Source organism: Vespa velutina, chromosome 2 (genome assembly GCF_912470025.1).
Source record: "Vespa velutina chromosome 2, iVesVel2.1, whole genome shotgun sequence".
In the NCBI taxonomy this organism is placed as follows: Eukaryota; Metazoa; Arthropoda; class Insecta; order Hymenoptera; family Vespidae; genus Vespa; species Vespa velutina.
In genome coordinates this window covers 6,326,402-6,352,704 of record NC_062189.1, presented here as the reverse complement: position 1 = coordinate 6,352,704, position 26,303 = coordinate 6,326,402, and the positions used below count along the sequence as shown (strand labels likewise).

At 37.3% G+C, this 26,303-nt stretch overlaps 1 protein-coding gene and 1 long non-coding RNA gene across 13 annotated transcripts in view; one reads left to right on the top strand and one right to left on the bottom strand.

Annotated features, from left to right (window-relative positions):
- The first annotated feature begins 9,098 nt into the window (after positions 1-9,098).
- The window catches only part of LOC124946400 (fat-like cadherin-related tumor suppressor homolog), a 298,435-nt gene continuing 281,230 nt past the window's right edge, over positions 9,099-26,303 (top strand). For 2 of the 10 annotated variants that reach the window (XM_047487030.1, XM_047487029.1), the window contains exon 1: positions 9,099-9,911. The gene's annotated coding sequence lies outside the window, so the exon portion shown is untranslated. Of the gene's footprint in view, positions 10,662-19,200; positions 19,699-26,303 lie in introns of those variants that run through there. The other 8 variants (XM_047487036.1, XM_047487035.1, XM_047487032.1 and 5 more) reach the window with 6 other exon arrangements.
- On the bottom strand, positions 14,842-25,446 carry LOC124946401. Of its 3 annotated transcripts, none has more exons than XR_007100044.1 (4): positions 21,480-25,446; positions 18,182-18,592; positions 17,606-17,686; positions 14,842-17,539 (listed from the first exon to the last, which is right to left on the bottom strand). It is a non-coding gene; the product is annotated as an uncharacterized LOC124946401 (long non-coding RNA). The 3 variants fall into 3 exon arrangements; XR_007100043.1 differs by having other exon boundaries at positions 14,842-17,193; positions 17,294-17,539; positions 18,182-25,445; XR_007100042.1 differs by having other exon boundaries at positions 18,182-25,446.

Genomic DNA, 26,303 nt, shown 5'->3' with positions numbered 1-26,303 from the left:
TTGCATCGTTTTTTTTTTGTCTTCTCTTCTCTTCTCTTCTCTTTTCCTCTAATTTCTTTCTTTTGTCTTTTTTCATCGATCGTATACGAATTCTCGAGGTCGAATACGAGGATATTACGTTACATTTTGCGGCTTGAGTTTGGTAAGAAATACGAGAGCTTTCAAAATCGCGAATACGATGATTGGCATAATTTTGTAAGAAATCGATCGAAGATAAAATTCTAATTGATATTTCGTGGAACGATTTAGTACCTAACCGAACTTATTATCGAACATTTTCATCCGAATCAAACGAAGTGTGGTATTACATCGAGATATAAATAAAAGGATATGTAACAAGAAAAAGGGAGACAGAGAGATAAAGAGAGAAAGACAGAGACAGAGAGAAAGAGAGAGAGAGAGAGAGAGAGAGAGAGACAGAGAGAGGAAAGACAATCTGGTCCGGAGGTAGCAGGCGTTGGTAACACCGTTGGGTGCCTTCCTTTTTGGCAAGCGAAACGAAACTGAGGACGTGCCATACGCGCCCCGACATTTTTATTATGGCAGTCGAATCGCGGGTTAAAAATTAAGGCGTCCGGACGGCGTGGTAATATCGCAAAGAAAAATATTTCAAAACGTCGACGGCAGTATCAAAGAGCGTTTAAGACCGCTTAATTCTCCTTGCTTTCGCCGAGCCAGCGTGGCGGTCCGCAGGAGCGAAGAGATCGAAAGAGAGAAGTAGAGAGTGAGAAGTAAACTGCGAGGAGCAGAAGGAACGAGCGGCAGCAGGTTGAGCGAGGAAACGACGTTGACAACCCCCTTACTAATGTACGTAATTCCTTATTCCACGGGCGTCATTTATAAAATGCCTGCGGCCAGCGCTCCTTCGGTTTCTCGAGATCCTGTAGGATAATTTGTTTGAAATTTGGTTCTGGAGATTAAGGAAAGTGTAACGCCTTGATTAATATCGCTCGACGAAAAGTAACGATCCTTTGGAGTCTCGCGAATCGAGGTTGAATTTGGCGAAACTACCGGTGGTAAACATCGATTATGCTCGCTCGATTCTCTCCCCGCCTTTCGCTTTCTCAAATTCGACGATAATCCGAAGGTGAGAAAATAATAAAAAAAAGAAAAAAGAAAAAAAAAAAAAAAGAAAAAATAAGTCGATGTAGTCATTCTCCGTAAAGTATTAACCATGCGAACTGAGAATATCATCGAACGGGTTCGATCGGACGACAAGATTCTAGAGGTGTTCCAAGACTTTCTCTCCAGGGAGAGAACCACCATAATTTCTCGCTAAATTCTATACTATTCAAAGGGAAATCAATTCGGTTCGATTCTCCGTGCGATCGAACGATTATGGATATCTCTAATAATAACTGTAATAAACTACGTCGTTCTATGCAGAAAAGAAAAAAGAAAATTTTATCGAACTATCTATCCATCTTCCGAGCGAATTATAGGAAAAGAAAAAGCTTAATCGTAGAAGGGAGACATAGTCCGTTATCTTACTCCTATACTGATAAATCAACATGAAAATTAATCATCGTTTTGATGCTGCATGTTCGGGGAAAAAGAAGAGGAAGGGGTAAAAGGACGACGACACTTTGTCAGATTACTTTTACCGTCGAAGAAGTTTTTCGAGCACCGGAGTCATTCGTTCGGAGTCTCCAAAGGCGGCGCGTTTTTCTGCATAACGGAGATTACGAGTTGGTCCATTAAGAGCGCGTTCCTCGTTCAGCTTAAGGTACGCGCTCGGGTACAATATGGTTCCTGATCACGAGAACATAGCACTTTCGAGTTGCTCTATAATCCTTGTACGGTGCATTGCGCCAGGGAGTATGTTGTCTCTGCCGCGATACCGTAATCGCTATTATGCGAATAGTCGAATCAATGGGGTTATTTTATCCTTCGGAGAGTACCTAAATTTTGTATAAATACTGGAACAAATTCAGGACTAAAATACACGTTAGCAAAAATCGTTAGATTAAAAAATCGAAAATATATTTTGAACAATGTCTGATTGATCCACACTTACTTATTATTATCGTAAAATTCTAAAAAAAAAAAAAAAAATTATAGACAAGAAAATTTGTATTAAATACATTTATAGTTTTTCTGAATTATAAGTTTTTCTGAATCAAAAACGAATGTGTGAATTCGAATAGATGCAACTCCAATTCGAAACTATGCTCAATTCTCTCGAATAACTTGTGCTACCATCTTAGGTGTTTAAGGATCTTAGCTAGACGCTTATACACGTCCATTTCTGTTACTCCTTAGGCCGCTGTTTCATATAAAATAAAGCGCACGATCCTGGCGTAGCACCGACGGCAGTATAAGATCGTAAGCAGAGACCGGCTTGGGAATTAACTTTGCTCCTGCGGTTCTTTGTAATCCGACTCCACGGCAGCATCCTCAATATACTCCACGCCAGGAACATCGTTTCGAGTTCCTTTGTGTCGGGGGTAAAGGAAAGACATTGCCATTGCTATTGCAATGCTTTGTCTTTAAAAGGAACAAATAGTCTTGACTAAATCCAAGTCTACATAATCGTACGACGATCATGTTACTATAAAATTATTTTCCATAAACGTGATCGATGTTGAATTAAAGAAAACGAAACATACGTATGTTTCTCTTTGAAACGTACTCGACGAAATAAGAAAAGGATCTTTGAAAAATGAGGATCTATACGTACCTACTTGTAAATATGTTGATCATTTTAAAAAGAACGAGCCAAAGGCGTGGCAACGTACATCGTTGTTACATCTTTCATGCAAACCACGGTTATCGAATTCTCTGAGTCTGAAGAAGATCGAGATGAAAGAAAATGTGAGTTTCGTTGTACGGTCCTCCCACGAGTCATCGTTTCCCGTAAGTATTGAAATATTTCCGATGGAATTCCCATAGAGATCAAGCTTGAATATACGAACGAACGAACGAACGAACATTTACACCCCCTTCATCCGGACATCATACACCGCTGGGATTCATAATTCTTTTCTCGAAAGTTTTTTCATCGACATTTCCACCTTTTACGCGTATCGACGTGAGAACTTCTGTCCAGAGCATGTTTTTTTTCTCTTCATATCATTCTCTCATCTCCGTTTTTATCCTTCTGTTCTTTTTTTTTTTTTTTTTTTTTTCTTGTAACGAGAACAGACCAGAGATATTTAAAATAGATTGCTCATCGAGTTTAAAAAAAAAAAAAAATCTCTATATTTTTCGATTATTTTTTTATCAACTTTTCGAGAATCGATTTGCTGCTACAATCGACAAAATAACTAACAAAATCGTGTAAATGATTAAACAACGCTTAATATCAGATATCAAATGTTTATTGGTTTAATTTTATGAAAGAATATTTTAACTAATTAACTATTATAATCTATTGTATAGTTTTCATTCTGTTCGATTGACTTTTCAACCTTGATAAAGAGATAGATAGATAGATAGATAGAAAGAGAGAGAGAGAGAGAGAGAGAGAGAGAGAGAGAGAGAGAGAGAGAGAGAGAGAGTTAAAGGGAGAGACTGAAAGGGTTTATGTACCTACTGTATGAAGTTTCATTGTTTACGTAATGTCAAGCTTACGACGGTTTAGGGAAGAGTAATTTGTCAACGGCCGTTGAAGCTTCCATGAGCTGATTTCAACGACGCAAACACATCCCGACAGCTTTACAGATTTCCTACCTAGCCAGCTTGACGTTCACTGTTACCAAACCGATTGATTTGCTTTATTATTTACCATGAGAAAAAGAGAAGGGGAGAAGCAACAAGAGATAAAGAAAGACGGTTTCGTTGTCGTCTAGAAATCTACGTGGTATCGAAGCGTGACGTTAGAAACGAGCCTATCTCTCGCCTTTTGTATGCTAATAGAAATCGTATCTATCGATTTTGTCACTCCATATAAAAGAGACAAGACCGACGCGAGATCTTATTTCGAAGTGTTTACGTAATCGCATGAGCGATTGTCTCGTCATCGAGAGTATACAATACTTCCCAAAATCGATTTATCACTATTTCGAAATAATAATCGTATGTAAAAAGTTTTTTTTTTTAGCGAGCTAGCGGCACAAAACTTGTTTACTTGATGAAAGTGGCGAGATTACTTTTTCTAACGGAATATCATATTCAGCGTAATTAACGATAAAAAGAAAAAATAATAAATAAATGAATAAATAAATGAAAAAAAGAAAAAAGGAATAACTTTTTCATGAAACACTTCTACAAAAAAAAAAAAAAAGAAAAATAAAAAAAAAATAAAATAAAAAACGTGAAAATAAAAAACGAGCCAGATCCACGCAGTTATCGAGATATATTTAAAGCGAAAAGATACTTGAAAGTTCGCGACAATGCACGAGCAAACGTTTCCAGGATCTCTCACGACGTTCAACTCGTTGGACGTCCAATGATTTCTTCGACTTTCAAGAGTACCAATCTTTGGTCGAGACGAGAAGGGTCAAGGGTCGTCGAGAACGGTGAGTTTCGCTCGAGTGTCCAAGGTAAGAGGGAAAAAACCAAGCTGTTCGATTTAGAAAAGCGTTACAGCGTTAGGAAGTAGCGCCTAGCTCTTCTGTCACGAGATCGATAAATCTTTATAAACTGTTTCTGTCCTGAGCGCAACAACGGCTCTGGTTGGCTGGCCCCCGTTGCCCGTCGAACGGCAGCCGCCACCCATTTATTCTGGACGCTCGCCATCGGAGACAGAGTCCGGAGTTTGGGCTTTTATCGGATCCTGCGGTCTCGCGCAATGATTGCAGTTTTAATCAACGTTCCACCGTACCCGTTTTGCTATCTGTCAGTGAAACAACTATCAACTACCTCCAGGATGAGCTCGAGCGTGCTCACACGCGACTATGCGATACCGTGCTGAGAGTCGCGATTACGATAATCGTATTGATTGTTTACGAAGCAGCCCTCCCAACGGAAGGTCTAAATTAATTCGATTTCAAATCGAAAGGTCATCGAATAAAGTCCGAAAACCTCGAAAAATAGGAGATAAATAATTTTCACATCGAATTTTCCATTTATTTTCGCGGTAAAATGATCTAATTCTATGTTGAAATTCTAATTAAAAAAAAAAAAAAAAAAAAAAAAAAAAAAAAAAAAAAAAAAAAGAGAGAGAAAACAACGTAGTTTAACGCAATATCCCTCGCGCTTATATGTTATATTTGATTTCTGACTTCTATGATCGTTATTACTCGTAATGACATGTAAAAGAGTCAAGGCTTTTTCTATGTTCTAAAACTCATGATCCTTCGTAGGGAGCGAAAATCGTTCGAAACCACCGAAGAAGATATTTTTCGTACGAATTCGTCTCAGAAAGGTACCCTTATACATCGTCAAAGTAATTCTCTCATCACGCGAGCACTACGATGTAATTTCCTCGAATGATTTATGATCGCTGTAATGGCCGAACGAAGGTTATGATCCCGGCGAGATCTTCTGGAATCGATCGAAGTCGAGGCCAGCCAGCCAGCCAGCCAGTCAGCCGGCAGGCCGTGGCACACGAACCTTCGAATCGTTGGAGAAATAATAAACAAACGAGACTGACTTATTCGCGACAATACAGCCTAATGGAAAACTTGCTTTAACTTCGATGACTCTTCCAGAGCTAATTAAACTCCATTTGCTCATCAATCCTACGAAGAAGATATAATTAATCGTTCGTAAATATTATTGAGAAAGATAGCAAACGCGTCGATACTTACAAGACTTCATAAAGAATTTATCTCGAGGAAATCAAACCGGCTTGCGTAATAGACTTGAGACGCGCAACATAGTAAATCCACTCGAGTGTAAGAAAAAAAGGATAGAAGAAAGAATATTAAAAGCTAAATTTACTTGAAAGACAATTGTACGACCGGCTAGTCTTCTCTTTTACCGCGTCTCATCGCGCGTCAGAAATCATTTCTCTGGCGCCAGGCATAGTGCATGGTTGTCATTATATCGGAATCAGCGCTAGTTGATTATAAAGTAACCTCGCATATAGGGATCGTCGAAGCATAAATCCGAAAGTCACGAACGTTTATTCGTATCGATTTGATTTCAATGCAATTTTCATTGAATTCCAAATATCTATACGTAGTATATAAAAGTAAAAAAAAAAAAAAAAAAAAAAGAAAAGAAAAAAAAAGAAAGAATGTTCTTTCTCTCTCGTAAGCAAGGCGACACGTCCGATCAATAAACAACGGTTCACTGATAAAAGTTATTGTTGATGGATTTGCTTTTAAGTCTGGGAGATATTGCTCGAGCATATAATACTTATTATCGCAACAGACAACGACAACTATGACTTTTTGCAGCGTCATGTGTCTCTAGGCGAACACGAGTAACTTGATCGACCCAATCGATCTCGATTTTCAGTCATTTTGACGTAAGAAATTTGAATAGAACATCTCATAGATATTTCGTGATGTCTGACATTTCTTTCTTGAATCAATATCGATCTGAAGTCGATGAATGATCGATCGTTTTTCGAGTATCAAGGTACATAGATAATTGCGTTTTAAACATCATCCAAATAACAGTAAATCTAAGATAATTTTCCTGCAAGACGTAGGTGGATAAATCAAACTTCTGATCGATGTACGGAAAGGTAATTTTCATTTACGCTTACCTCTCGACAACCAACACATATACATAAATACAGTCAACGTTGGCATCAACAGGAGCGTTCGCGGTCTAATCAGCGGTGTTGCTTGGAACCGCAAAATTATGGACGGTAAAGGCAAAATGCGCTACGAAACGGGCGAGTTGTACACTTAGGAGCTACTCGCGCATACGCGCTCTCACGCAATCGAACGCACACAAATGAACTCGAAGATGGTCGGTTAATGGGTGCTTAGAGGTTGATAGCCTTGTAAGTCGTCTGTGAAAGGCTTCCTTACTATTTCTCTTTTTTTCTTCTTAGTTATTCAAAATTTTTTATTACTATTCTTCGATTATTTTATCACATCGTGTATATCAATTTTGTTTGCAGATATATATTGCAGTGGTCTGTGGAAAAAATTGATACGATGATAAAAAGTTGAGTCTGAAATTTGTACTTATTGTTAAAGATAGAAAAAACGAAAAAAAGAAGAAAACAAAGAATAGTAATTCGACGAAATTCCAAAAGACGATAGTCTAATCCCGATAATAAGATAAGAGTGGAAGGGTACCGAAAAACTTAGATAAGTATAGTACGCTAAGACGATAGAAAAGTTTTTTCTTTACCACAGGGTCGAGCGGCCGGCTACTAGTCGCGAAAACTCCGCGACGAAAGTTTGTTCTTAATTAAGGTAATGGTATCCATTGCACACAATTCGAGCTGATTGTAAGGGGAGGATGGAACGTGGAGTCGGCGCAACCGTACTCGAAGGGAGAGATAGGAGAGATAGGAGAGATAGGAGAAAGAGAGAGAAATAGAGAGAGAGAGAGAGACAGAGCTTTAATCTGTACACCCTTTCTGCAAGTTCCTAGTACACAGACAGTCCGTTAGTTCGGCTTGCTACCGTGAGAGTAAATAGGGTACTTCGGTACGGTCACTACATTTCACTAGCACGTTTACAATCTCGTGTTTGTATAGATCGAAATGCAATTTACCACATTGCCATCGACGCAACGTCGCGCTTTGACCGCGCTTGCACACACTACATCTACTACTTTTCTAATCACTTCTATCTGCCTTATTGCGTTTTAATTACGCCGACGACGACTACGATGACGATGACAAGAGCAATGAGGAGAACGAGAACGTTGATTTAGGTTGGAATCAACTTGCTTCGTATAGGGCGTGCCTTTACCCTTCAAATTTGTTTCAACGTTCTATACACGAATGCATTTCATTATTACAATCAGTAAATCTTATAATTAGTAAAAAAGAAAAAGAAAGGAAAAAAGAGAAACATGGGGATGTCTAATGAAATAAATGTTCATCATGTTTGTACAAATAAAAATATCGTATTTACTCTGGTAACAGTTAATTTCGTATTCTCGAATATTTTCTTCTCGAGCATTTTTTAACTATCTCCATTTCATTCTGAACGATCGAGCGTACTCCAAAAATCTTCAGATGATCGAAATTCGAATTTAAGTAATTACCTGGTTTGTCTTCGATTCCTAAATTACGCTTATGTACTTACTTTGTTTCAACAGAGTGGAAAACCTATGTAGATACATATATAAGTTTGTATGTATATATCTATCTATCCTTTCGTATCCTTTCTCCAAAGAAATCCTCATTTGAATTCGGTGAACTAGTGAGAGTAACGAAGCGAAATCTTATAAATACATATACAGTAATGAGAAATAGAGTAAATGCAATACGTATTTCATTTATAAAGAGAATGTGAAGTAATTTTATACCTTTTCGAGTAATTTCATATATTTATTAGATACATTATTATTAGATACATATTTGTAATTTTATAATGAAATACTGATGAAAATATTGATTACTACTCTTTACTGCTCTTTCATTAATATAAACATCGTAATAATTCGTTGCTCTTTAATATATACAAATAAATAAAAGATATTATATGGTACTAAGTTAAGGCGTATACGCGTATGTATCTATACAATGAAATAAAAATGTAAATATTTTCGAAAGAGATAAGCTTGATACTAGAGACGCAAAATAATAGATGAAAATAACTAGAAAAAGATATTACGTATTTATTTGCATTAGTTCGGCAAAGAAAAAAAAAACAAAAAAAAAAAAAAAACAAAATATCAACATTCCAGAACTTAGGAGTATTACGTAGGAATATTGTTGAATTTGAATGAAGCAAAACAAGGGGATATTTTTTTCTTTTTTTTTTTTTTTTTTTTTTTTTTTTTTTTTTTTTATTAACTTTTGAATCTACAAAGATGATAAGAAAACGTTAAGGATACGAATGAAGAAAAGATAGATAGACAAAGGAGTGACCATGTCACGGTCGAAGAGAATGTGCGTGTGTGTGTCAGTAGTGCGCGCGCGATGGGGAGAGGGGAGAGGCAGCTGTGGTGAAGATGGAAGGGGAAAGGGTAAAGAGGGAGAGAGAAAGAGAGAGAGAGGGAGAGAAAGAGAGAGAGAGAGAGAGAGAGAAAGAGCAGAGGCCTTCTAGGCTTGCCTTCCTCTGGCGCCGCGCGGCGCGCTAGTTTCGGCTTGCCGCTCCGACGCGACGGTCATCCTGTTTGAAGCGGTTGCCGACTTCCACGTGGAGGCGGCTAACCGAAACGCGTCCTCCGTTGTTTACGCCTGTTCTTTCTTGCTCACAGTTTTTTCTTTTTTCTTCTTTTTATTATTATTATTATTATTATTATTATTATTATTATTATTATTATTATTATTATTATTATTCCTTTGAGATTATTCCTGTTTTCTGATTTCCCCTTCCTGACTTCCATTCGAGTGATACATATATTTCGCGAAGGATAAAGGAAAGGCGTTGAAAAAGTGATATTTAGAGTGTGTTGGACCTACGAAAAAAAAAAGAGGGAGAAAGAGAGCGAGAGAGAGAGAGAGAGAGAGAGAGAGTGACAGTGAGAGTATAAAACGACAAAAGAAATAAAAAAGAATATTATTATTTGAAAGTTAACGCGTGAACGTAAAGAATCGTAATGCGATTCGAAACGCGTTCTTCGTGCTTGTTTTACTTTCAACATATTTAATATTATATATGTGTATATATATATATACATATATATACATATATATGTAGATTAATGTATATATTTTAAGTACGTAGAGTGAGACTCGAGAGATATAACGTGCGCGAAAAAAGTGAGATTATCGAAAAAAAAATCGGTATTTGGATTACCTATTTGGAGTTTCTTCCTCTTGTGTCCCCGCAGCTGCTTGGAAACTTGGAAGAGAAATACCTATCTTCGAGTGGCCGAACAAAGGAAGGGAACGAAGAAGAAAGAAGCTCTTCGTTGGACAAGGACAACGTTTTTACAAGGTTCGTGCGTTTCTTTCTTACGTGCGTGTGCCCATTGGCTCTGGATAAAAGAGAATATCGTTATTTTAATGGGGAAAAAAAAGAAAGAAAAAGAAAAAAAAAAAAAAAAAGAAAAAAAAAGAAACTCGTGAACAGTGAAAGTGAAAATTTAATTTTTGTAGTTTGACGCGCACTTGTACGAGAACGTACAAATATATATAAATACGCAAGTAAGGATCCACTCTAAATCGTTGAGATCGTTCGTGGCTGGCGGCTTCGCGCTTCATTACGCAAAATGGCGTCGTCGATGGAGCGTGCGTGTCTCTCTCTCTCTCTCTCTCTCTCTTTCTCTCTCTCCTTTCTCTCTCTCTCTCCCCTCTCCCTCTGTCTCTATCTCTACAACTTATGGAAGAAGTTTTCTTCAACCGCAAGACGCGGAACCGTTCGCGTGAAATCGTTGATCGTTCGTTTCGACGAGAGTTCTCGCCGTTAGCTTCTTTTATGGGAATTCGATGCGAGCGAGAAAAGGACGATGATTTTGCGAGAATCGTGTGCGAGTTAAACGACCGAACGGAACGGTGCGTAAAAAAGATCGGACATTTCGTTCGTTTTTTTTCCATTTAGCAATTGAGAAAGAAAAGTAGATGAGCATTGGTGCGTTTGGAAGGAAACTTTCTATCGAAGTAGAACGGGAATCAAGTTAAATCGTCGATTTCTGTGTTTCCTTTCAAATCTAAAATGTGGAATAAAAGTTCATGCAAATTCTATCAGGTGTGTGTTACCAAGGGGCAAAGTTATAACCGTAAGAATTCAATTGTAAAATAGAGACGGAGAGAACGAATGGCACTTTTCGAATTCCGTTCGATCAGATGTTATTCTACTATAATCAAAGTAGACGAAGAATGATTTCTTTTTTCTTTCTGATATTTGCCTTAAAATATATTTCATCGATTTTGCTATCGGTGAAAGTTTTGTCATCGTGAACCCTACTGATAACCTTCACTTTTGAAAATAATTTACATATGTGACATTAAAAATGTATGAAATACTTTTAAATGAGTATCGTTTACAAAAAAAAAAAAAAAAAAAAGAAAAAGAAAAAAGAAAGGAATTAAGAAAAACTACTTTTATTATCTTACTTAATGAATTAAATCAAACGAAAGTTTATCGCTTAAGAAAATGTAAATGGTGTCGCGTTATCGATAAAATTCTAAGAAAGAGCATATATGTAAGAAGCAAGAAGATATGTATTTCGTGTGGTGGGTAATCTCGATTCGTTTTTGAGTTTCTCTTATAGCACGAAGCGATTATTTTACCTTCAAAGTCGAGACTGAGAGGCTGGAGAGCGAGTACAGACAAGCAGACCGAGGCAGGAACGGATTAACTGTAGGGGCCCCATGAACCCTTTCGGGTCATCATTTCTTTCAAGTTTTTCAACAAAAAAAAAAAAAAAAAAAAAAAAAAAAAAAAAAAAAAAAAAAATAACTTCTGAAAGAAATTTGCAAAAATGTCATTTCATATTTTAATTGATTTTATTAAGTAGAAAAAAAATCTACCGAGGATATATGAAATTTTTAAAAATGAAAACTATGTAATTTAATCAGAATAATTACTATTTGTTAGCTTTTCCATATAGATAGATAAATATTCGAGTTTAATTATACGAGATAATTAACGAAGTTTGTTGATTCGGTTTCGTTACTTTTGCGTTTGGTTTAATTTCGTATAAGTAAATATATTTGAACAGGGCATGTAACGAAGTAAACACGTAACTGAACGGACAGGCGGCTTCTTTGTTCGTCGGGAGTTTGGTCGTAGGATATTTTGGGTTTCCGGTAATCGTGAGATGAACAGGCACGATGGTACCTGACCCGCTTGTTTTCATTAACTACGTTTGCTGATACGATGTTTTTAACGAGGACATCGAGAACGCGTACGGCTCACAGCAGTGTCAACAAACTCACGGCTTGGTCTTCGTAGCTGCTCGAGCTCTCCTATTTCATCTGGGAACGTTCGACAAGATCTTTCGACTTTGAAAGCAAACAAAATTCTGCCATATCTTTTTAAATTTCCATTTTCTATTTTCGTCGTCATCGTAAATAATCTTACTTTTAACATAATTCCGCATAATTTACAATATGTGATCAATATCATAACTGATCTATAATTTTCAATAATTATATAAAACCATAGCCGATATCTATAGAATATAAAAATAAAATGGTATAAAAGTAAAATTGTATCAGCAATTAGTAATGGAAGGATCAATTTGTAATGGAAAATCAAAAAGGTGCTCTGAACAAAAGAAAAGATTTTATTCGACAAAAATCTGGAATTTCGATTTAATCCTTATAATATACCTAACGGACGTAAATTGAAATATGTTCGTAAAAAAAAAAAAAAAAAAAAAAAAAAGAGCATGGTAATCAAAATTGACTGAAACGGAACGTATCCAATTCGATGGATTACGTTGGTTCGATAGGAAACAATACGTATCGATTGTGAGATAGAAAGAGAGAAAGAAAGGGAACAAATTATTCCGGTCGATTATTGTTTTAAGAAAAACGCATAAAAGATAGACATCGATGGTAGCATGAGAAATAAATTACTATGTTCGTTTCTTCCTCGGATGGTGAAATCCTTTGGCTCTTAAGTTCGTTATAACGCGAGACAAGTTTGGTTCTTGGTGAGAAACCAGTTCTCGAAATTTTTTCCATCTAGCCTTGGTCAGAAAAGCATCGAACGGCATTCGTCGGAAGGTCGAGAGCGGTCTTGTCTCCCTCGAGCTAAGGTGTCTGTTGCTACCACGACGACGTTCCTTCTTCTGTTGCTGCTGTTAAAAGGCCATAGTTTAACACTACCGTTGGCGTTTCTCACTAATCGATAGTAATTTTGCTTAGGAGGCGGGTTCGATACTTCATCCGGTTTATTTCTTACATTCCACAAAGCGTATGCATACAGCGAAGCTCTTTTTACATTCGATTAGTAATTTTTTCCTTTTGCTTAAAATCCAACGTCAATTTGTTGAATATGCTTGAATAAAGAAAAATTTAACTGCCGTCTTTTCGAATTTTACGTTCAACCTTCCTCCAAGCCTATACGCATAGACTATTCCTTTTCCTTCTTCTCTTCTATTTTTCTTTTATTCCTTTTTGTACCGACATAGAATCCGTAGAAAATAGGAAGTGAGATCCTTTCGTTGAAAAATGGTCGTATAGCTAGACGTGGACAATTCTAATTTTCTGAGAGTAACTGGGATCTTGAGAGGCCAAGCTCAGAAAGAAGATGGAAGGAAAACCGTAACACGCAGGACACTCGTAGAATAGGGAATTGCCACGAGAAGATACCGTTTCTTCCATCGAAATGGAAAGAACGTCGGAACTGGAGCTTGATTAAAATTTATGCTTTAGAACGAGAAGATTAACGATCGGACAACGGATTGAAGAAAATCTGTTCGAGACGACTACTACTACATCTTATGTAGTATCGTGTTTTCTGAATGAGTTGAAAAAAATATGAAGTTTTATAAAATAATACAAAATTCGATATTTGAAATTGGCACGTTTGCTTTGTTCAAAAATAATTTCAAATTTATACGAATTCGAAAAGAAAGAGCCATTAATATCCTCCGTGTTCATCATCGTTTCGACGAAGAAAAAAAAAAAAAATTAGCTATAAAGTTCTTGTCGAGTGACTGACTAACGACGTCTCGTTGATAGCACTCGTTTAATCCTCGTAAAAGTATCTTGGAGCTATTATCGAAGCTGACGAGGAGGAGAAAGAGGAGAATGGCGACGACGGTGAAAGACGAGCCTATACGTAGACTAAGCGTATATAAACTCCGTGAAAGTAGTCAGGTTTCCACGGGTGCTTTGACCTGGCCCGTCGTTCGTGTCCGTATGTTAAGGAGGCTTCGTTAATTGCAGCGAATGCGCTCGCGCGATTACGACAGAGACAGGTGGTCGGCGATTAGCCATTGTCTGTCCTAGAAACACACGCCGCCTCTCTCGAACAGATACACCTAAAGCCATCGAGTGGAGTAGATAAGTGCTGATTAATGTACTCGAGCTGCGATGCTGCGAGGCAATGCCTTTCGATCGACTTGCATGGAACTAAATCTCCTGGAAGAATTAGCTTCTTCTTCGTTATCGCTTCGAAGTAGAAGCCATCGGTAATAGTAGGAGCAATGGTAGTGTTGGTGGTACTAAACGAAGAAGAGAAAGAAGAAAAAAAAAAAAAGGAGAAGTAATCTCGGATGCTCCGAAGTCTTTAGCCCGAATGCGCCTGTCTTTCGAGATGAGGATTAATGACGTAGAGACGTGGCGAATGCGATCCTCCGAATACGAAGTGAAAAAAAGCTTTAAGAAGCCTAGGAAAATCCTTGTCGCATCTTTTTCTCATTCTCTCTGGGGTCGTGTGCGATCGTAAAATGAAGCACGTCGGTGAATATGTCCGTCGGTGAAAGATCGGCTCGAAAGTATAAAAGCCCTACCGCGTCCCGATTCTCAAGAGCAGCTGCCACGATCCTTCATTCTCTGCGTCCAGAACACGTTGATCCTCGAGACTAAGGGTAATTTTGTGAGGGAGGAAGAGAGAAAGAGAAAAAAGAAATCCCTTTGCTCCTCTGCTTCGACCAATAATACTTGCCGCTTCACATTTTTCTTACAAGAAAACACATGCGTTTCTCCCTTTTTTCCTTTTTATTTCTAGTAACTCGAAAACATTTAATGAGTTAATATATTCGTTGACAAATTTTCTTAATAGACACGACTTCTCATGAAGTTCGAACGGTGAATATACGAGAGATTTCTCGTGAAAAATAAATTCCATTGATTCCAGCACGCGAATATTTATTATCAGATCAATCCGATCAATAATCACACTTAATGATTAAATAATCACAGTAATGAACATGATAAAAGGAAAATTGATTTTATTGAAGGGAGTCTTTATACTTTAACGATATTTCTTCCTTGAATTTTCTTAGGCCAATCAAAGAATCCACATTCTTGCATTTATTTTACTGTCTAAGATAGAATGATTAACGAAATGATTACGAAGAAGAAAGGAATATAGTTATCGTTCGTTTAACGCGTTATCACGAATAACTATTACGCGCATTCATACTCGCATTCGAGCTAAAGCAATGTTACGCGAGCTTGTCTATAAACACAAACCGGCGAAAATGTCACTCTCTCCCTTCCCCCTCCTCTCTCTTTTGTGCATGTCTAGTAAGTTTCTCCTTCTCCCGTTCTTAGCTACAAACCTGAAGCAAACTTACCTCCACTCACGTCGTAAGCAGAGCATGAAAAAGACGAGGAACGGAGCAACACGTGCACCTACGGAGAAAAGAACTCGGGAAACGTAGTCGACGAATTGAGAAAATGTCCGTCTGTACGCGTGCTTACGTCTACGAAAAGTTTTGTTTCTAGGACTCGTTAACGTTTGAATTCATTTCTTTATGCTTTTATGTGTAATTATTACTCGAGCTTATTTCTTTTTAAAAGGCCCTTTTTCGTGCTAGAATTTTTTCATGAAAATTCGACTTCTTCGGCTTTCTAATTTAATAAAGCAATTAAGAATAGACTTGTTGTAATTGCTGTACGCTAAAGTTAAAATAATATGAAAGTCAAAGATTTGTTTATACAATATATAACATTTTTATGTATGGATAAGTTCAAATTAAATTTATGTAATTAATTTTTCAATAAGGATTTTTGTTGAAAATCGAACAGTGTTTTTCTGACAATACGACCTACATTAAATCTCACGTTTTACATCTTAAATGCTAACATTAACGTCTTTAACATTAACTTCTTCGGTTTGACAGGGAAGAGAAACGTCGAGGAAGATAGAGATTATTATTGTTAAAGAAACTTGTTAGATAAGTTGGGAGGATACGTTTGAAACATCAGTTTTGAGGAGAAGAGTCGGAGTTGAGGAGGTGTCGAGTGCTTTGTCGCGAACGTTTCGATGTTATCATTTCGTAACTTTTGATAGACTTTCGAACGATAACTCGATGTCGCCTTTGGATTAAATGTGTGCGAAGTACAATAAAGTGGAGGAGAGAAGATGTATAGTAAAACGTCACTTCTATTGTAGATGGCATTTGCATCGGTTGAAAATGTCAGCCATAGAAATAACAGTAGCTTACGAGTCTTAAAGAGGAGAAATTCGTCGTTTGCCGCGAATTCGAATTTGCGAGAAAGCATTTCCATTGTTTTCAAGTTCTTACTGTGCGAGTATAGGAACGTCTTTAAGGATTAAGTTTGTCACAGTAGAAGGAATGACGTTAGCCGAGTATCTTACGTTTCAAATTTAGATGAAATCGTTAAATTAGAATGTTATTACATTTGAAATTTTTGAAATATCGTATTATTAATGTCGCTTAATTATTATTATAGAATATGTAAAGACTCGATTCGTTACAGCTTCTCTTTGAAATTTATAGAAGACTTCTTTTAATAGACATTCTCATGAACCAGAGTTCCGATAACCTTGTAACTACAGCAGGTAGAAGCTTTTCTATCCACACATACCTGTTTACCAGGCGTTCGATGAACGGCTCTCGATTTCTCTTACAATTCTCACGGAGAATTTCGACTGGTATTCGAATGAAAATGCCAGTTGTATCGTAAGGATCGAAAAACAATTCTTCGTTTATCGTCTCGTAGCTTCATTCAACCATTTCGACTTTTATTATTGTCTTCTTAAGAAGAATACCCTTCCGGACGAATCAGAATTAATTATTATTTCTAATTTTTTGTTTTGTTTCTCTTCTCAAGAACTTATCTTTTCTTAGAAACGATTGCATCATTGTATCTTTCAAAATTAATCTTGGACCAGAATGATGCAAACGATCAACTTCCGCTTCTTTAGCGATCATTAAGTCAGCTCCGTTAATAAAAATATATCAACGTTAATGAGAATGGAAGGGTGTAGAAACGCCCACGGAACTTCTAATTCGATAAATTTTAATGAACTTTACCTTTAGAACAGGACGAACGACGTAACAAGCAACGAGTTATTTTTTTTCAAAGAAAAGAAAAATGTTAAGACAATCGATCTCCGCTCTAAGAAGAATTTGATTTTCCATATAGAACGTTTGTTTCTATATAATCTTTAATATTCTTTTGTACAAGTTATATAAAATACCATATGGTTACACACGAACTCGTGATCCAGTTCAAACGCACTTAAGCGGATCGGCTTTCGATATCAATGTCGGAATCATTAGAGACAAACGGTGCATACACCGTAGAAAGCTCGAGCTATACGAAAGGTACACATAAATCATTTATGTCTGTAAAATTCATAAGCAGATCGAATATATTGATATTTTCGAATAGTTACAATCGTTTCAATATACTTTCCTTTATAAGCTTAAGATCAATCCAACTTACGAGCGATTGTGTGTATCTACATACAGAATCAAATTTATCGATTGCATTTCATAAAAATTATTTTCCCATATGAATTCGATTATTTCCAATTTTCTCATGTTATTTCCTTTATGATATATTTTCTTCATATTCTCTTATCACCTGGATTAGATGATTTTTCAGAAATAAAAAGTAGAAATATGTCGGCGCAGTAAAAGAGATATCAAAAAGTATATATTCCCTGTTGAAATTTTCTTTCTATAACTCCTGCAAAAGAAAATATTTATTTTTATTTTTATAAATCCTCTTTTACTTACTGTATTTGAGCAATACCATCCATTCCTTTCTTCCTTTCTTTCTGCATCTTCAAAGCGGTTAGGTAGTAGCATTCTTGTTCGGGAATCTTCCATGGACCTATGTCAGAGAAAGTTTTCTAAATATAGAAGAGCGAATAAATCAAGAGAGAGAGAGAGAAAAAAAAAAAGAATTAAATTTCTAAATTGTTTCGTTATACGTTTGTATGTAAAAAAAAAAGGAATCGTATTCTTTTCTATCAGAAATGTTTTTAATGGATTCGTTTGTTCTTGCTTTTAGAAGAAACGTTTCTTTGTCAACGATTCGATATAGATTAATAAATCGATCATTTTAAAAAATTAAAATACATATTGCTTCTATTGGGTTGGCAACTAAGTGATTGCCGGATTTCAAATAAGAAGGAAATGACAAAATCCGCAATCACTTAGTTGCCAACCCAATAATTAAGACTGATCCTCGATAGAAGGCAGAAAAATAGAAGAAAGGAAAATAAAGAAAGAGGGAAAAAGTCTTTCCGCAATAATTTTATTCGCGACGCAAGGATAGATAATTGTCTAATAAAAAAGGATAATAGGATGAACGAGCTTTATATACTTTTGTTTATACTCATCTATTCTCAATTTTACTTCTTTCCTTTCACTTCACGAAGAAGAAATAATATTTTTCAAAGAAGATTGTAGTATAGTAGGATCATCGATCGTCGTCGAGTTCCGTTTGGTTTCTCGTCATCGACGTCCGTTTTGTAGGCAATTGGCAATTTGCCAGTCGTTTGCCGCACTGTTCCTCCTCCACCTCAACCTCCACCTCTTTCTTCTCCTTCTCCTTTTCTTCGTCCTGTCGTTTGCATCGTACGTGACGACAAGGCGCGTGGGTCGACATTGAGGTTTCCTACGCGGTGCGAATTGTAATTGTTCGTTCCGCACGCTCCGTGCGACTTCCTAATGTTCATTGCATTCGCGTACGAAAATTCGTGCCTATCGTTTCTCGAGACGCATGAGATTTTATCTATTAAAAAGCAATGAATCATTCGTCCCTTTCCTTTTTTATTGAATTGTACGTGCGTCTTAGATTATATTGAAATAATTATTGAAATTGGAATTAAATGAAAGATAGAAATTATAGGTTTCAAAGAAAAATCTTTGTCGTTTAACGAATCGAGAGAATATTGATTCTAATTTTTAATCAAAGGATAACATTGTAATTTTCTTGGTTTCCTTAATTGGTTTTTCATGCTATTTAGGTAAGCCTTCCTGTACATTTCTAATAATTTTATCGACAACCAACAATTCGATTAGTCCGATAATAAGATATTGTTTAAAACTCTCTATCTTAGCTTTTTTTTTTTCAAGACGAAAGTAAGCGTAGACCTCTTTTCTAAGTTCTTATGAGTCGATGAAGCCAAACTATGCGATGAACTTTTTACTCTCTTCTTACTTAATTCGTGACACGTTTTCTTTTGCCTACTTCGTTTATGCATTCAATGCAAGAAGAAGTAAAGGAGGAAAAACCTCGACGACTAGAACGAAGACTAAGGCGACGACGACGACGACGACGACGACGAAGACGAAGACGAAGACGAAGACGAAGACGAAGACGAAGACGAAGACGAAGACGAAGACGAAGACTAAGGCGACGACGGCGACGACGACGACGACGACGACGACGACGACGACGGCGACGATGGCAACGACGGCGACAACAACGTCGGTGGCCACTGTCGTGGAAGCCCACACGTCTCTCCACACTGATGCCTGACTTATCTACGTAATGTATGTAACTCTGTTCTCAAGAACCTCGAGAGAGGGAGGGAGATAAAGAGAAACGAGAACACGAGGAGGAGGAAACGAATGAATGGACGGGCAGAAGCGTAGCGCAGTGCTTACAGCTCGTAGGCAGCGTGACAGGAAATCGTTGCTTTAAATTAGAGACAATAACCAACCCTTCTACCGGAGGGAGTGGGGGAGAAAGAGTGAGAGAAAGAGTGAGAGAAAGAGAGAGAGAGAGAGAGAGAGAGAGAGAGAGAGAAAGAGAGTTCGTCGGTCGACCTCCGGTGTATCTACGGCCATGGAAAGCAAGCAACATAGGATTAGCCGTGCACAGCTGCCGTTCTGGTAATAAGCTCCTTCTCTAATTCGGTCCTGTGATCGTGGTAGTTTCACACGTACATACGATATTGCAGATAATGTGCGCTCGAATAAACCTTTGCTCACCTTCTACTGTTTTTATGCCAATCTATGTACCGCACTCGCCTCGAGAAAACGAACCGCAACATCGTCGTCCTTTTAGAGATTTCCTCCCTAGTATTGGATCGCGTGAGTAAACTCGTTCCTTCGAAATTCGAGAAAAGGGAATTACGAGCTCTCGTGACTTCCTCTCGGACATTCGTGCTTTATCGTTTGAAAAAAAATAAATCGAATTCTTTTTCGACTTTAGTCGATGATATCGTCCGTCGTCGGGATTTTAACAAACTAAATTACATGAAATATTTTATTAATTCAATTTACGTCATGGACCAAGAGTATTTGACGGAAGCTTATTTGAATTATAGAAAAAAGTGATAATGGTTTTTAATCTCCAATCTTAAATGGTTATTATATAGTTCGTTAAAATGTATTTCGATATAACATGGTCAAACGATATGAATTGTTTAATTATTGTACGAAAGCATGTTATACCCGTTCGTATGTAACTTTGACAAATCGGATTACACAAGATTTATTCGAAAAAGTAGGCGGAATAGGTAATTCTCTTTCGAGTATATTAAAATTAAAATTATAATGCAATTAAAATCGAACGATAGTGGAATTGAAATTATAATTGTTAGAAGAAGAGTATCATCGTTAACCCGATAATCGATGATTTGCAATTTGACAAATAAATATCTACGTTCTCTATGAGGAATACTAGGCGGGTCGTTTGAGAACTTACTTGCGCATACAAGGGAACGAAGGGAAAAAAAAATTATGGAAAGAAAGGAGATGAAAGTAGATAAGAAATGGCCGCGTTATCGACGATCACTTCGACTCGATCCTCGACGACGCGATGATTACACGGACGATTTACTCCTCGAGAAGAAGATTTCGTTTTCCGTGAAAGTTAAAAAGCGGTAAAGCGATAAAACGCGGCCGATCTCGAAAAGAGAGAGGAATACGAACATTCGCCCGGGAATCTTGAAGCGCCGTACCTCTCGACTTTAACAAAAAAGAAAAAATCGTTTTATCGACTTCTTCGAAAACGCTCGCGCTCTGTTTGGCAAAGTAAAAGATCGCGAATTTTATTGCCTGTTGTAAAAGATGAAAGAGATAAACAGAGAAACAGACAGACAGACAGACGGACAGACAGACAGACAGACAGACAGACAAATAGACAGATAGATAAACAGATATAGATGGACGAATGAAGAGAAAATGTTTATTGAAAGATTAGAGCAATGCTCTGTAAGTATAAAAGAAAGGAATAAGAAAAAAAAGAAAAAAGAAAGAAATATAGAAATCTTACTATAAAAAGGAACGTGAACCAAGGTGAGAGAAACCATAGGAAAGAAGAAACGGAGAAAAGGAATGGAGAAGTCTGTCTTTTTAGAGTCTACGTAACGCCTATGTTTGTACATCTATCGTTCTCTTTGTATGCGTGCCTTGTGTGCATTTGCTTGGTCTCGAGAAGAACGGCAAAGTTTTCTACGAGTAAGTACTCACGGTCACGTTTGCTCGCGCACACAATCGTACTCGATAAGACGATCCTTGCGTGGACGTTTGTAACGTAGGAACGTTATGCGTATACATGCATGTATGTATGTATGTATGTATATATGTATGTATGTGTGTGTATGTGTGGATATGCGTGCTCGGACGTATAACATGCGAAAGGCTTAAGGAGGCGCCTTTGGACTTACCGGCATTGTTCTCGAGTGGTAGTCGGGTTACGTGTCTCGACAAAGAAGTCTCGCGTTATTTCTGGAGTACACGTAATTCGAGCGTCGTGTAAGTAAAGGTAGACGCCATGCCATGAAAGCGTGCTTGAGACTACACTTAGTTTTTTCGAACTCTAATCGTAAATCTTTACTGATTCCTTTTCTAAGAAGTAATTCTCTTATAACGATTCCATATCGAATATTTGTGGAAAATTTTGTCCTGTTTTCTCCTTCTTTTTTTTGCTTTTTCTTTTTTTTTTCTTTTTTTTTTGTTTTCGTTTTTTTGAAAAAACTTGTACTAATTTATCGGGACGATAAATAATGACCGATAAATAATGACCGTGAGTTAGATTTTAAGAATGGATTTAGGTTAGCAGTAGTGGTGTCGTTTACCGTTCTCAAAATAGATAGGATTAAATAGGTGATAACCGAAAGGGTCTCTTCGTGGCGTCCCGAACAAACAAACGTAAATTTATTAACCCATTGGGGTTGGCCGACGAGCTGTGGTCGCGCGCGTCTTATATGCTTCAAGCGAGAAGTCTGGCACTGATCGTACGTTCTCTCGACCCTCCTCTTTGAAAACCAGAAATGTTTACATACGCACTCTTATCTTTCGGTTACGATACCTTACCAATGGGCATTTCAACCTCGTTCGTATCAACTTTTTCTTATCTGCATATGACTACAGTTGCCTTCTAAAATTATATTTTTTTTATTTCATATTCTTTCTTTCATTCCCCCACTCTACCGCCTTCTCTTGGGTTTTTACCCAATACAATTCATTAAAAATAATGGTTATTTTTTTTTTAAACAAGAATTACCGTAAAGATCAACGACTCGTTTCGTAATGACTTTTTTTTTATTCTTTTCTATTTATAAGCAACGTTTCAACATTTCTCATTGTCATCGATTTTAAATAATCAGTATCGATGAAGCTCCACTTTATTTAGTCACGTTTCTTCTAAACAATGGTATTTAAGTTTACTTTCGATTTTGAAAGTCGGTCGTCTTTTCGAAATACTTTACGGTGGCAGCAGTAAAACCCCTACGACGAGCACGTATGTATTTACGTAGTACTTACATACGTATAAGCGAAACAATGCGTTGAAATGTTAAGAGAATTCTCTCGTCTCAACGTTCACATAGTGGAGTAAATTTCTTAGGTTTAAAACTTTCGAAGGGAGTCGCAACGTTCCATATCGTGTTCTTCCTTTTGAAAATAAAGGAGGGATCGGGTGACCGTACTTAAGTTATTAGGTTATTAGAGAATTGACGAGGAAAAAGGTTCTGCCGCGGTAGAAAAAGAAACGATAGATCTTGAGAAGAAGGTTTTTACTCGGCGATAAAGTTGCTCGCTCGCTCGCTTTATACTTTATCACGCATTATTTCAAGACTTTATATCTTGGAACGTTAACCTGTACATGCATCGCCATTATCTTTCACTAGAGTTTAGAATAGAGTCTAGTCGAGAAATTGTAAGTATTCTTTCTGAAAATTTAATCGCCGAGTTTATTCTTCCTCTATTTCTTTTCTTAATAATATAGGACTTTTAACAAACGAATATAGTTATTTTCTAATAAGTTATATCGTCGATAAAACAATTATCATTAATACGTATCTATATTTTCTTTGATAAGGAGCAATCCGATTGATTAATTTTTTTCAGAGAAACATATTTTCAGAGAATTATATATATATATATATATCTTACGACGTTCTATATCTTTCTTTACGATTATATCCTATACAATATCGTCTTATCTCGTATTGATACGTACTATCGATAAGTTCTCTCTCATATTCTCCTTCCTATCGGAAATCGAGAATTTTACAGACTATAGAAAGATAGGTAGGAAATATTGCCTCTTTTCCTTCTCCTTTCCCTTCTCATCATTTTCCATTTTTTTCATGCCAATGCACGCAACGTTCGCACCTAACTTCACTTCGATGATATCGACGTTACTATGTCGATAGACGTTTCTTCATCCTCCTTTATTCTTCTTCTTCGTTGTCGTAGTCGTCGTCGTTGTCGTTGTCTTATTCTTCTCGTCGAAGGTATGCAACTGCAGGAAGATTGAATCGAGTATGTATGGGACTTGTAATGCAGCGTGTGTTGCTACGCGAGACTTCGTCCTTCCATCGTTTTCTTTTTCCGATTCATGGCCTTTCCAATGAGCCTCTTATCCTTTCTTTCCTTTCTCTCTCTTTCTCTCGCTCTGTCTCTCTCTCTCTCTCTCTCTTGATGTTCACCAAAGAACCTTTATCAGACTACCTCTTAACCCTCATTGAGAGAAAAGACACCTTCGAATTCGTCCTTTCTTACAATTACTTGTTTGATCTTGGTAATCTTATCATTTGTATCGAAAGAGTACAAAGATAGTTTGCGTCTTTGACAAAGAAAGAAAAAGAATGAGAGGGGAAAAGAAAAATTTCTTAGAACTATCGATGTATTATTTCTCTTTTATTTTTCCTTTTTTCTTCCTTATTTTTCGAATCATTATCGTTTCCGATACTGAAACAATTTCTTCGATCATTTTTACAAGGATCGTCGAGGTATTGAAACGTGCGCGCGAGTTTACGGGTAATTGGTTCGAAAGAAAAGGACCATTGATGGAGCAAGTATCGTGCCGATTATTCACGCTCGTGCTCGTCTATCAATACGTGTGATTAATGATAACGAATATCCTACACTATAGCTGGCAACACCTCATACTCTCTCTCTCTCTCTCTCTCTCTCTCTCTATCTCTCCCTTCTCAATATCCTCATTAGCATAACTTTTTTTTTTTAGAAAAGATAAATAATAATTCTTGCGATTTCTTCTTTCAGAGTATTAATGTATCGAAGATAGATTTCTTAAAAGAAAAAAAAAAGTATTTTATTCGCGAGGAATCGTGCGTAATTTCCTTTTTGTCTCTTTCATATATAAACCTAGATGGTTCATTCATTTTACTTAGCTGCATTAAAAAGGTCCTTTTGTTGTAAACAGTACATGGTAACTTGTCTCGTAACGACAATGTGAGTAAAACGAGAAGGTCCTTTGAAGCGAACCGCACGAAATTCACCTACTCGCGTTTTTAAAGGCGAACTACCCAAAACACGTTCTGCACCCTCTCTTTCCTTTTCTCTCTCTCTCTCTCTCTCTCTCTCTCTCTCTCTCTCTTTCTCGTTTTCTTTCTTTCTTTCTTTCTTTCTATCTATCTCTTTCTCTATTTCTATGTGTATTTCTCCCCTTTTACTCTTTCACAAAATAAAGGTAACCTCGTGAAACTTCGCGAAGGACCCGTGATGACAATGACGGGCGAGTTTGCCTCGTTAAAAAAGGCATTACTACCGAGGCGGAAGGTTTCTAAAGAACGCGGAGAACTCTGCGAGAGCAAGCAAAGCCATGAGTCATGCGCGCTGCATTACACGGAGAATCGGGAGGAGTGAAGGAGAGAGAGAGAGAGAGAGAGAGAGAGAGAGAGAGAGAAATGAAGAGGAGAGACAAGGACGGGACCATTCGCCCAGCCTCTGCAACCGTTGCCATTGGGAGAGAGCAGTTTGGAGTTTCAGCATCTCTTTTCCTTCCTCTTTCTATCTTACACATGCACACACACTATACTCTCTTGCCGTTTCTATCCTTCTCTCTTTTTCTCTCATAACGTAAGTCGTACACGGCACATGCGAATATAAATGAGACTAACGAGCACTCCGTGATGTCGGTAATGATGCTGGATCGTAGCAGGACGGTCCAGCTCTTCGGATTCCAACATCGATGTCGTCACGACGACGACGACGACGACGACGACGACGACGACGACGACGACGACGACGACAACTACGACGAGAAAGACTCGATACCACGTCTACAATCTTATCGTAACAACGAATTCGTTTTCCATCGTTTTGTCATTTTATTCTCTTTGATCGTTTTCTTATCAAAACACTGGAATAACTACTAGTATCGTGTTAGGAGCATATATTACGGATGAGAAGATTTATTGTTTAGATGCACGTGCAACAATCAGGTTAACATTTTCAAGACCAAAACTAGGCGAATGTCACGTGCCTCGTCACTCGCACGGTTAATTGCGCCTTTGTGGATTTGAAGGGTTTAAACGGGTACCAAGGAAATTTGCATAATCAAGCGACATGGTATTTTCCAAGCATCTCTGTTATATGTCAATTACATTCCTGTGAAATTAACAGATATGTGGACCCATTAAAACATATTAATATCAAACGAATGAAAATACTAAAAAATTATCAAGTTTTTCGTTACTGTACTCGATTTATACGAGTAAAATCGATACGAACGAGATGTCAAGAGGGTACGAAGTACAACAAAGAGTGAGAGAGAGAGAGAGAGAGAGAGAGAGAGAGAGAGAGAGACAGAAAGTGAGAAAGAGAAAAAGTATAGACCCACTAACCGGCTTTCAACCCCTTTCCTAGTCACCCTCTTTCGTTCCATTCTCTCGTTTAATATCCGCAATAACGTAATAAACGATCCGATATCTGTGGTGTCAAACCAAAAAAGTATTTAAAAATATGCTATTTTTATTCTTTTTCTTAGAATATATATACTAGCTTATGAATGAAAAAATAAAGGAGTTCAGCGATCGTACTAAAAGTTATTATTACTAACCGTGACACGTAGGTAGGCACGATTTTAGCATAAACAAACGATTGATCTTATGACCCTTATGTGGGAGTTCTCCGGTAGCAAGGTTTCGTGGCGGTGCCCTTTTCTTTTTCACGATGTAACCGGACTTTACGCGGGTCTCGTTTATTACAGCTCGTTCGAAGGGTCCTGCGGTTCCCCTTGA